This window comes from Rattus norvegicus, chromosome 7, assembly GCF_036323735.1.
Source record: "Rattus norvegicus strain BN/NHsdMcwi chromosome 7, GRCr8, whole genome shotgun sequence".
NCBI lineage: Eukaryota > Metazoa > Chordata > Mammalia > Rodentia > Muridae > Rattus > Rattus norvegicus.
In genome coordinates this window covers 79,898,156-79,910,711 of record NC_086025.1, presented here as the reverse complement: position 1 = coordinate 79,910,711, position 12,556 = coordinate 79,898,156, and positions in this window count along the sequence as shown.

The following is a 12,556-nucleotide window of genomic DNA, read 5'->3' as shown; positions in this document are numbered from 1 at the left end:
GGAGCACTACCGAATTCCTTCTACGAAGCCACAATTACTCTTATACCTAAACCACACAAAGACACAACAAAGAAAGAGATCTTCAGACCAATTTCCCTTATGAATATCGACACAAAAATAATCAATAAAATTCTGGTAAACCGAATCCAAGAGCTGATGATCAAAACAATCATCCACCATGATCAAGTAGGCTTCATCCCAGGCATGCAGTGATGGTTTAATATACAGAAAACCATCAATGTGATCCATTATATAAACAAACTGAAAGAACAAAACCACCTGACCATTTCATTAGATGCTGAGAAAGCATATGACAAAATTCAACACCCCTTCATGATAAAAGTCCTGGAAAGAATAGGAATTCAAGGCCCATACCTAAACATAGTAAAAGCCATATACAGCAAACCAGTTGCTAACATTAAACTAAATGGAGAGAAACTTGAACCAATCCCACTAAAATCAGGGACTAGACAAGGCTGCCCTCTCTCTCCCTACCTATTCAATATAGTTCTTGAAGTTCTAGCCAGAGCAATCAGACAACAAAAGGAGGTCAAGGGGATACAGATCGGAAAAGAAGAAGTCAAAATATCACTATTTGCAGATGATATGATAGTACATTTAAGTGATCCCAAGAGTTCCACCAGAGAACTACTAAAGCTGATAAACAACTTCAGCAAAGTGGCTGGGTATAAAATTAACTCAAATAAATCAGTAGCCTTCCTCTACACAAAAGAGAAAAAAGCCGAGAAAGAAATTAGGGAAACGACACCCTTCATAATACACCCAAATAATATAAAGTACCTCGGTGTGACTTTAACCAAGTAAGTAAAAGATCTGTACAATACGAACTTCAAGCCTCTGAAGAAAGAAATTGAAGAAGACCTCAGAAGATGGAAAGATCTCCCAATGCTCATGGATTGGCAGGATTAATATAGTAAAAATGGCCATTTTACCAAAAGCGATCTACAGTTTCAATACAATCCCCATCAAAATACCAATCCAATTCTTCAAAGAGTTAGACAGAACAATTTGCAAATTCATCTGGAATAACAAAAACCCAGGATAGCGAAAACTATCCTCAACAATAAAAGGACTTCAGGGGGAATCACTATCTCTGAACTCAAGCAGTATTACAGAGCAATAGTGATAAAAACTGCATGGTATTGGTACAGAGACAGACAGATAGACCAATGGAACAGAATTGAAGACCCAGAAATGAACCCACACACCTATGGTCACTTGATTTTTGACAAAGGAGCCAAAACCATCAAATGGAAAAAAGATAGCATTTTCAGCAAATGGTGCTGGTTCAACTGGAGGTCAGCATGTAGAAGAATGCAGATCGATCCATGCTTATCACCCTGTACATAGCATAAGTCCAAGTGGATCAAGGACCTCCACACTCAAACTAATAGAAGAAAAACTAGGGGAGCTTCTGGAACACATGCGCACTGGAAAAAATTCCCTGAACAAAACACCAATGGCTTATGCTCTAAGATCAAGAATCGACATATGGGATCTCATAAAACTGCAAAGCTTCTGTAAGGCAAAGGACACTGGGGTTAGGACAAAATGGCAACCAACAGATTGGGAAAAGATCTTTACCAATCCTACAACCGATAGAGGCCTTATATCCAAAATATACAAAGAACTCAAGAAGTTAGACCACAGGGAGACAAATAACCCTATTAGAAAATGGGGTTCAGAGATAAACAAAGAATTCACAGCTGAGGAATGCCGAATGGCTGAGAAACACCTAAAGGAATGTTCAACATCTTTAGTCATAAGGGAAATGCAAATCAAAACAACCCTGAGATTTCACCTCAGGGAAGGAAGGGGAGGGGGGAGGGGGATGTTTGCCTGGAAACCAGGAAAGGGAATAACACTCGAAATGTAAATAAGAAATACTCAAGTTCATAAAAAAAACAAACAAACAAAAAAAAAACCAACAACAATGTAAAAAAAAAAAAAAAACACCAACCAATCCAAACCAAAACAAACACCAAAACTCAGTATAGTCTGAAGATAAATTAAAAGAAAGGAAAATATTGGTCACAATTTGTAAGTTGCCTTCCTCTAAAGAAATAACAAATTTCATACAAAGGGTTCCCTAATCACTCCCTTAACAATGAAATAATGTTTTGATATTCTACACAATATCAGAGTCATATAACATTACTGCTGACAGGAGTTATGAGCATAATTATTAGTAGATAAATGTTCCCTTTTTTATTTTGCAAAAGCAATAATTGTATAAAGTAAAAGAACTGACAAAAATTTTAACTCAGTTTTATACTGATTTTTTTGTGATATTTAAATTTGAAATTACAGTTTTAAATACTATAAAAGAGTAAGGGTATTATAAGGAGCATGTGTCTTTAATATGGTATAAGAATGTGGTTATATTATCTTTGAAATCTCTTTAATGAAAACCCTGTGACAGAGCCCTAATACTAAAATCTTGCCAAAAGAAAACTTGTCCCTCAGGAGTGTGATCACACACAGGCACATAGGTGAGACCGCCAATAGTGTTTCCATACATGGTCCATGTAGAACCTGTCCAGGGCCCAGTGGACTCAGGAACCACAGCGCAGCCCTGGACAAAGCCATCCTGTTTCCCTCTGCACCCAGAAGCTGACCCTGTGCCACAGTCCTCAGCACCCCAGTCCCACCTCAGGAAAAACTTGTTCTCCAAGTGTGTTGAGGAATCCATTCTCACAGGGACACATGAGGGACAAGCTACAGTAAGGTACAGAAAGGACAACTGACATCAGAGATAACCAGAGGGCAAGAGGCAAGCAAAAAAACAAACAAACAAAAAACAAAAAAACAAAAACAAACAAACAAAACAAAACATAAGAACATCATCAGAACTCAGTTCTCCCATGACAGCAAACCTTGTGTACCCAAACAGATAGAAGCACTTAAAGAGGAAACAAACACAAAAATTCCTTAAAGAAATATGGGAAAACACAATCAAATAGGTGAAGGAATTGAACAAAACCATCTAGGATCTAGAAATGAAAGTAGAAAGAACAAAGAAATCACAAAGAGAGACAACCATGGAGATAGAGAACCTGGAAAGAGATCAGGAGTCATACATGTGAACATCACCAAGAAAATACAAGAGCTAGAAGAATCTCAGGTGTTGAAGATACCATAGAAAACATTGAAGGAACAGTCAAAAAATGCAAAATGTACAAAGTTCCTAACCCAAAACAAACAAGAAATTCAGGACACAGTGAGAAGAAACCTAATGATAATAGGTATAGAAGAGAGCAAATTAAATTAAAATTCCAAATTACAGAGCCAGTAAATATCTTCAACAATATTATAGAAGAAAACTTTCCTAACCTTAAAAAAGAGATGCCCATGAACACAAAATAAGCCTGTAGTGAAAGATCCCATACAGAGAGACCCTTACTCAAGTCTTGGGAAATTGCGGACCCCAGACACAGAGAGACCATTTTGGATGTAATAAGCAAAGGTGAGGTTTATTACGGAGACCTATTACAGAGATCTCCGGGCCGACACATATCCCACGCAGGAGACAGAGGTGTTGGCCCAAGAGGCTGGGAAAAAGAGTATTTAAAGGCAGAGGCTGTGAGCACCAGGGGATGGGGGATGTCAAAGGGGAAGGCACCACAAGTTACAGGATTGTTTTATGGCTCCAGGAGATAAGGGGACGCCAGAAGGTTTTATGGCCCCTGGTTCCTGGAACAGAACTACTAAATCAGGAGAAGGGCAGGGTCTTCAGGTCTTCATTATTTTTAAAAGTTTGTCAAAATTGATGGAGCATTTGTATTTGAAACACCTCTGGTTAGGCTTGGGCTGCCCGGTTTCCTGGAGTGCTCTCTGCAGGACACAATGGCTGAAAAGCACAAGTAGGGGCTTATCAGGGTCTGGAGGACATCTGGTTAAAGTATGACTCTGAGTAAGCTGGGGGGATGTCTTTGGATGGTTTATGGGTCAGTCTTCCATAGCCTGAGCTGGTTTTTTGCATTCCTTTTCTTTATCTTTATGGCCAGCTATTCCTGGCGGCAGGGCTTAGCCCTGAGTTTGTGGCTTTTGGGGCTTACTCTTTTAATTTTATATTTCTAAACCTAGAATTCGTATAATTCTCTTTTCAGTAGAACTCCAAATAGATTGGAACAGAAAAGAAATTCCTTCTGTCAAATAGTAGTCAAAACACCAAATACACAAAACAAAGAAAGAATATTAAAAGCAATAATGGAAAATGATCAAGTAATATATAAAGACAGACCTATCAGAATTACACCAGACTTCTCACCAGAAACTCAAAAACAAGAAGATACCGGACAGATGTAATATGGACCCTAAGAAAACAAAAATGCCAGCCCAGGCTATTATATACACCAAAACACTCAATTACCATAAATGGAGAAACCAAGATATTCCTTGACAAAACAAATTTACACAATAACATTCCACAATTCCAGCCCTCCAAAGGATAATAGATGGAAAACTCCAACACAAGGAGGGAAACGGCACCTAAGAAAATGAAGATATTAATCTTCTTACAGCAAAACCAGTAGAAAACAGCCACAAAAAAATTCCACCTCTAACAACAAAATTACCTGGAAACACCAATAATTTGTCTTTAATATTTTTTCCATCTTTATTAACTTGAGTATTTCTTATTTACATTTTGATTGTTATTCCCCTTCCCTAAAAAAAAGACATAGACTACCATTGTGGATATGTAAACAGGACCCAGCAGTTTGCTACATTGAGGAAACACACATAATTGACAAACACAGACACTACCTCAGAGTAAAAGGAGGGAAAAACTTCTGAGAAATCACCATCCCTGACCTTAAGCAGTATTATAGAGCAATCAGGATAAAAACTACATGGTATTGGTACAGAGACAGGCAGGTAGAACAATGGAATAGAACTGAAGAACCTAGAAATCAACCCACATACCTATGGTTCCTTGATCTTTGACAAAGGTGCTAAAACCATCCAGTGGGAAAAAAAGACAATATTTTCAACAAATGGTGCTAGTTCAATTGGCAGTCAGCATGTAGAAAAAAGCAAATAGATCCATTCTTATCTCCTTGTACTAAGGTCAAGTTCATGTACATCAAGTGCCTCCACATAAAACCAGATACACCGAAACTAATAGAAGAGAAAGTGAGAAAGAGATAAAATTTCCTGAATAAAATATTAATGGCTTATACTCTAAGATCAACAATTAACAAATGGGACCTCATAAAATTGCAAAGCTTCTCTAAGGAAAAGGACACTGACAATAGGACAAAATGGCAATGGACAGATTGAGCAAAGCTCTTTAACAACCCTACATCCAATAGAGGGCTAATATGCAATGTATAGAAAAAACTCAAGAAGTTAAACTCAAGAGAACCAAATTTCCCTATTTAAAATGGTGTACAGAGCTAAATAAAGAATTCTCAACTGAGGAATATCAAATGGTCAATAAGCACCTAAGAAAATGTTCAACATCCTTAGTTATCAGGGAAATGCAAATCGAAACAACCTTGAGATTCCACCTCATAGCAGTCAGATCAAAACTCAGGGAGAGATAAAAAAACTCAGGTGACAGCAGATGCTGGCGAGGCTGTGGAGAAAAAAGAATATTCTTCCAATACTGATAGGATTGCAAGCTGGTACAACCACTCTGGAAATCAGTCTGGAAGTTCCTCAAAAAATTGGACATAAGACCTAGTTATACCACTTCTGAATATATACCCAAAAGATATAGCCAAACATATAACAAGGGCACATGCTCCACTTTGTTCATAGCAGCGTTATTTATAATAGCTGAAAGCTGGAAGCAACCCAAATGTCCCTCAACTGAGGAATGGATACAGAAAATGTGGTACATGGACACAATAGAGTACTACTCAGCCATTTAAAAATGGCTTCACAAAATTCACAGGCAAACAGACAAAACTAGAAAATATCATCTTGAGTGAGGTAACACGATCACCATAGAAAACACATGGTATGTACTCACTGATAAGTGTATATTAGGCACAAGTCTCAGAATAACCACAATACTACTCACAGACAATATGAAGCTCAAGAAGGAAGACAATAGTCAGGAAGCTCCAGTCCTACCTAGAAGAAGGAACAAAATAATCATGGTAGGTACAGGAAGGAAGGTACCCTGGAAAGAGCAAGTGAAAGAGGGGACAGGATCAGGTGTGGGAGGAGAAGGGGGAGAAGTCGCAGACTCAGGATATTAAACAGAGGTGTGTAGCAATGGGTGATGGAGAAATGGGGGAAAGTCCCAGATGACAGGAAAGCAAGGAACTCTGAGGACACAATGTGGATGACATTAGCTGAAATACTCAACAAAGGGGAGAAAAATTCAGTAGAGATCATTTTCAGTGGTTAGGAACAGCCTCAAAATGTTAACACAGAATTGTTACTTCCTAAAGAAAATGCAGGGACAAGGCATTGAGCAGAGAGTGGAGGAAAGGCCATCCAGAAACTGCCCCACCTAGAGAACCAACCAATCTGCAGGCACAAACCCATACATTATTGCTGACGTCAAAAGTACTTGCTGACAGGAGCCTAGTGTAGCTGTCCTCTGACAGATTCTGCCCGAGCCTGACCAATACATGTGTGGATACTCCCAGCTAATCATCAGACTGAGCACAAGGACTCCCAATGGAGGAGTTATGGGAAAGACTGAACAACTGAAGGGTTTGCAACCCCATAAGAAGAACAATGTCAACCAACCAGACCCCCAAAGTTTCCAAGGACTAAAGCACCAGCCAAAGACTACTTATCGAAAGAACCATGGCTCCAGCAGCTCATGCATCAGTGGATTGCCTTATCTGGCATCAATGCAGCCCTTGCTCCTGTCAAGACTCTGTGACCCAAAACAGGGGAATGCTAGGGTTGTATGGCAAGAGTGGCTGGTGGGTGTGTGGGGGAGCTCCCTCAAAAAAGCAGGGAGAGAATGTTTGGGATAGAGTTTGAAGAGGGGAAACCAGGAAGGTTGATAACATTAGAAATATAAATAAACGGCATAACCAATAATAAATAAATAAATAACATTCCTTTAGTTATTAATAAATTCTTCCAAATTTACTCATAATGTGGTTTATAGCGACATCTAATATAATAGGGTAGAAATTAATGGCAGAGTCTCAGGTAACATGACTAAAGGTATTTTTTAATATTTCAATAGTCCTGTTTAGTTCTGTTTTGAATAGTAGACAAATGGCAGAAAAAACCACACTGAATATATGGATATAATTAACCAATGATTATAGACACAAAGGATTTGCATGGCAAATTTAGCAAACTCTTTAATACCTAAAAATAGACATAATTCTATCTCTTTTAATGGATTTTATAAGACTTGTAATTTTTAAGTAACATTACAAAGATTGAGGAGGTTGTACCTATTTAGGAATATATATATTATTAAATGCATGCAGCAGAATGATAGAGTTTGCTTACTTGTAATATGTATTACTCTACCAACTATGACATTTTAGATGAGGTAGTATTATACAGGAGTTTTGTCTAGTGACATGAACTTTAAATCTGTTAAGAAAATGTTTATAAAAATTCAGTCATGAATGTATCTTGCAGGGTTCTACTGGAAGGGCAATACTGTTGATTTTTTTTTTCTATTGAATAAATAGCACCCTCCAGAATCATGGAAGACAGCAAGTTGGAATGAAGTTCTAAGGTCAATATCATATTCAGTCCACCATATTCACAATATATCTCTGTTGACTGACACAGTCTTATCATCAAGTTCTTAAAAATAAAAGAACAATGACTGGAAAAGGGGTTTATATGATCCTAAAATCCAAAATCACTAAAAGATGTCTATAGCTGACACTACATTTTCTGTTTGATAGATTGTTCCTGGGCACGTATTGACATACTCTCCCATACATATTATGATTTAACCTCAATTTTATTTATTTACTTTATGTATATTGATCATTTTATTTATGATAACAAAATTAACATGTTGGTGAAAAATTTTATAATCACACAATTATTTATGTAGAAATTAAGGGAATTCATAAAACCATAGTAAGTGTTCTACAGCTAATTAAATATAAATTGTGACATATTCATCAGAGAGTATAAAAATGTAATTAGTATTCTTGACAGGGTCTAAGTATGTAAAGTACTCACAAAGTTCCTCATTGTTGTTTAAATAGATGTTAAATCTTGATGTTGAAGTCCTTACCATCTGGGAGAAACCAGATGGAAAAGACAGTTCCATGTGCAGATAGCTTCTGGCTTAAAAACATCACGATCATTTTGCCTAAGTCATTTATTTAAATGACATATTTTTGTACACATTTAAAGAAATATAAATGTTGACATTGAATGACAATGCTGTGGAGTAAAGCCTGTATCTGTCTCATTAGTGTGCAGAGATTAGCTCCTCAATTCTCTGTTATGTGACAGACTAATACAAATATTTTGTTACTTCAAACATTTATGCAATAATTTTATTAAGTTACTGATTAATAAGATGACATTCTGACTAATTTTAGACATATTTTGAAAATCTATGGTGACATTTTTATCTCAATTGTTCATATACTTTAAGAAATTTTTGGTCTGGAGAACTGGCTCAGAGATTAAGAACACTGGTTACTTTTCCTTAGGTCCTGAGTTCAATTCTCAGCAACCACATGGTGCCTCACAACCATGCAATGGGATCAAATGCCTTATTCTGGTGTGTCTTAAGACAGCTAAAATTATATATATATATATATATATATATATATATATATATATATATATATATATATGTATATATATATATATCTTAAAACAACAACAATACGACAACAGCAAATAGACAAAGAACTCCAAAACCAAAAAAAAAAAAAAAATACAAAATAACCCTATTTGTGGTAGTACTTACTCCTAATTTTATCTTAATGGAATTTATTATGACTTTAACTGAATCTTGGTTCTAATGTATAATATCTATCTATTCATCCATCCATCCATCTATCTATCTGTCTGTCTGTCTATCTATTTATCTATCCATATCTATATCTATATAGCTATATATTTATATAATACAAAAACAATTTGTATTTTACATTATTGTGTATTGACGTAAGAAAGTTCATCAGGTCCTACTGTTAGTAAAAAAATTACAGACTGACAATAACTATTGACAAAAGACGTTTTTCTTTAGAAACAAACCTCCTGCTATGTCCTATAAACTTATAACTGAGTAGTGGCAACATTATTGGTTTCAATATAGATATTTATAATGTATGATATATGTAAGGATATTTATTATACATTCAAGTATATTTGCATATATCTACATATATTATATTATGTTATGCTATGTTATATTTATTATATTATATTAAACATACATGGGACACCCAAGATTCACTGAACATGATAATCAGAAAAGGAAGAAAGATTGTCAAACCTGAATTCTGGAAAGTACTGACAGCAGTGATCTGATGACCATGACTAGGATTTTGTACCCATGAATTTTTAACAACCTGATTGTCTGAACTTGATGTGCAAGAAGATTACATCATTAAACATACTGACATGGTGATAAGGGTGTTTATAAGGTTCTACCCTTAGTAGAACAACTGCAGGCTATCAATGACCCATGAGGAAAGGAGACTATTCACTTAGGCATAAACCTCCATATCGGACAAATAACCCTACTTTGAACAGTCCCTAACTCATGTGAATAGTAGCAACATGATTCGACCCAGTATTATTTGTGTTTGTGTGTGCGTTTGTGTGTGTTTGTGTTTGTGTTTATGTGTGTGAGTGTGTTTGTGTGTTTGTGTGTGTGTGTGCATGTGTGAGCAAGATAATGAGAAGAAAGGCAGAGAGACAGACAGACACAAAACCAGAACATATGTGCTAGCATATATAATACTTATGAAAGAAGAGAACATGCACTTAAGAAAGGAATGTGGTAGTAAAGATATCAAAGGAGTACAAGTAGGACGAATGAAGGATGAGAACTTTGTAAATAGAGAGTGCCCACAAATAGATTTTCAAAAATGGATCAGCACTTAATATTTATAAGTAAAATAAGTTAAATTAAATTTAAAATATTATAGTAAGCATCTAAGTTAGATTTTTAAAAATTGTTAGAAATATATCCATATGTTCAAAATAGTGAAGATTTCAATATGTTAATATATCTATTAGGTAGGATAATAATCTCTTAATGTTATAATTAAAAAAACAATTTCTTCATATATACATTAGAGAACCAAATGATCATTAGAATATTCTATATTATTCAAAACCTATCAAGAAACTTCTCAATATCTACCATATTAAAGTATTTACCATACTATAATAGTTGTCCTTATTTCTAATTGTTCATTTTTTAAATCATTCTGAAGCTTGTATGTTTATTTTTTCTGTAATCTATTTTTGATGACTCTCAATATATGTGATCTTTATCTATTTTTTAATTAGCAGAACATGATATAATGTATATCATAAAGCCTATTTACATGTAGATGGGTCAAGATGATGTATGGAATGCTGAAGTTCTTTGCTTTTGTTCCCCATTTATATTAATGTCGTATTTACTTTGTTTTTCTATCATTGAAAGCCTCAAGGTAAAAGAGAGGCTAATTCTTAACTCACTATGTAGCATGAGCAAGACTCAATCTCAATCTCTCCTAGCCTTCTGAGTGGTACAATTCAGCTCTGAATCTTCATTTGAGACAAAAAGTAAATAAATAAAAAATAAAAATAAAAAAAACCCAAGCAAACAAACACAAAGAAAAAAACTGTTTCATTTTTCTCTTTTTCCCATTTTATTGATAATAGGTTCTTTTTTCACAAAACATATCCTGATTAAAGTCTGTCTTTCTTCTGTTCCTCATAGTTCCTTTCCACATCCCTCCCATCTGAATCTGCTCCCTTTCTGCCTCTCATTAGAGAAGGATATACTTCTAAGAAATAACACCCAAATAAAATGATTAAAAATAATATGCCACATAGATGTTCAAGAAGGTTACCCCACGGAAGAAAAAGAGACCCAAAGAAAGGCACAAGAATCAGAGACCCAGTCATTCACACACTCAAGACCCCCATAATAATAGTAAACTGATAGCTGTAATATGCAGACAGAGTGCCTGGAGGAGATATATACAGGCACAGTTTCTCCAAGCTCATGTAAACCTTGCTCAGTTGATTTAAAGTACTTTTTTCTCTTGGTGACTTCTATTCTTTCTGGCTCTTGCCGCATTTTTGGTTTTTGTCTTGCATTCTGAAGGAATCAATGAGGCTCTGAGGGTTGGAGTTTGATGGGGGTAACCCATTCGGTGCTGTGTTCCAAGGTCACCCTCTGTATAATGTTCAGCGGGGCGTTCCCCATCTGCTTCAGAAAGAGGCTTCCATGAGCTGTGAAAGGAAGCCTCCATGACGATGGCAGAATAAAGCACTCTTCTATAAATATAGCAAAATAAATTTAGGAGGCATTTTGTCACATTTTATAATTGATATTTTAAAGATTCTTTGTGTCTGGCTATGTGGTTTATGGCTCTTTGTTAACCAGCAAGTGTTCCATTTGGGTTCCATTTCACTGACTGGGGACCTATGTCAAATGGGATGTTGTTCAGGTCCACAAGCTTTGTGCCACCGTTGCCCTAGCATATTTTGCAGGCAAGACAGCTGTAGAGGAATTTGTATCCAGCAACATTGCTGCACTGAATCAAATCCAAAGAACTTTTAGATATGTGTGATCTAGGTGGAATGACACAATTATTCCTTCTAACTGATTTAGAGATATGCCATCCGCACATAACTTTAATACAAAATAATGAAAATAAAGTTAGATTTTAGAAGAAAGCAGCCATTTTCGCAACTTATAATTTAGAGGCAAAACGACATATCAGAGAAGGATTTGACAGAATAGGATAAGCCCAACTCTCAGCAGAACAGATAGATAAGGGAAGTTACTTAAGAGCAGCGTAGAGTCAGTCAGGTAGTTGAGTTCAGTCAGTTAGCACAAGAGTCAGTGCATTGAAGTTAAGTTCAATTCCATTTGCTTCATGCAGCATAGGTAGTTGAAATAAAAGAATAAGGAGTCAGAAAACTAGAGCAAGTTCCCAGAGTTAGTTTGAGACTAAGCAGAGCAATTCAATAAGAAGCTGAGGGGTTGGGGATTTAGCTCAGTGGTAGAGCGCTTGCCTAGGAAGCGCAAGGCCCTGTGTTCGGTCCCCAGCTCCGAAAAAAAGAACAAAAAAAAAAAAATAAGAAGCTGAGAGAAGCGAGACTGAATCAGTAAGCTTAGAACAAAGTTTGAAGCAGAATAGCTGAGTTGAACCAGCCCCCCAGAGTACACAAAGGGTGAAGTATTCAGCAGTAAGCCACCAAGACAACAAAAACATCAGGCAAATAAAAATTACTTTTAAAGACCACATCGTGGATCAAAGGGGTTGTGACTAAGTATGTGTTTATATTTCTCAAAGCCATTTTTTATTTAAAAAATAAGGATAATTTATAGCATGGCCTATTCTCATCTGTGAATTATCTTTTTACCTTAAAATTGCTTCATGCCACT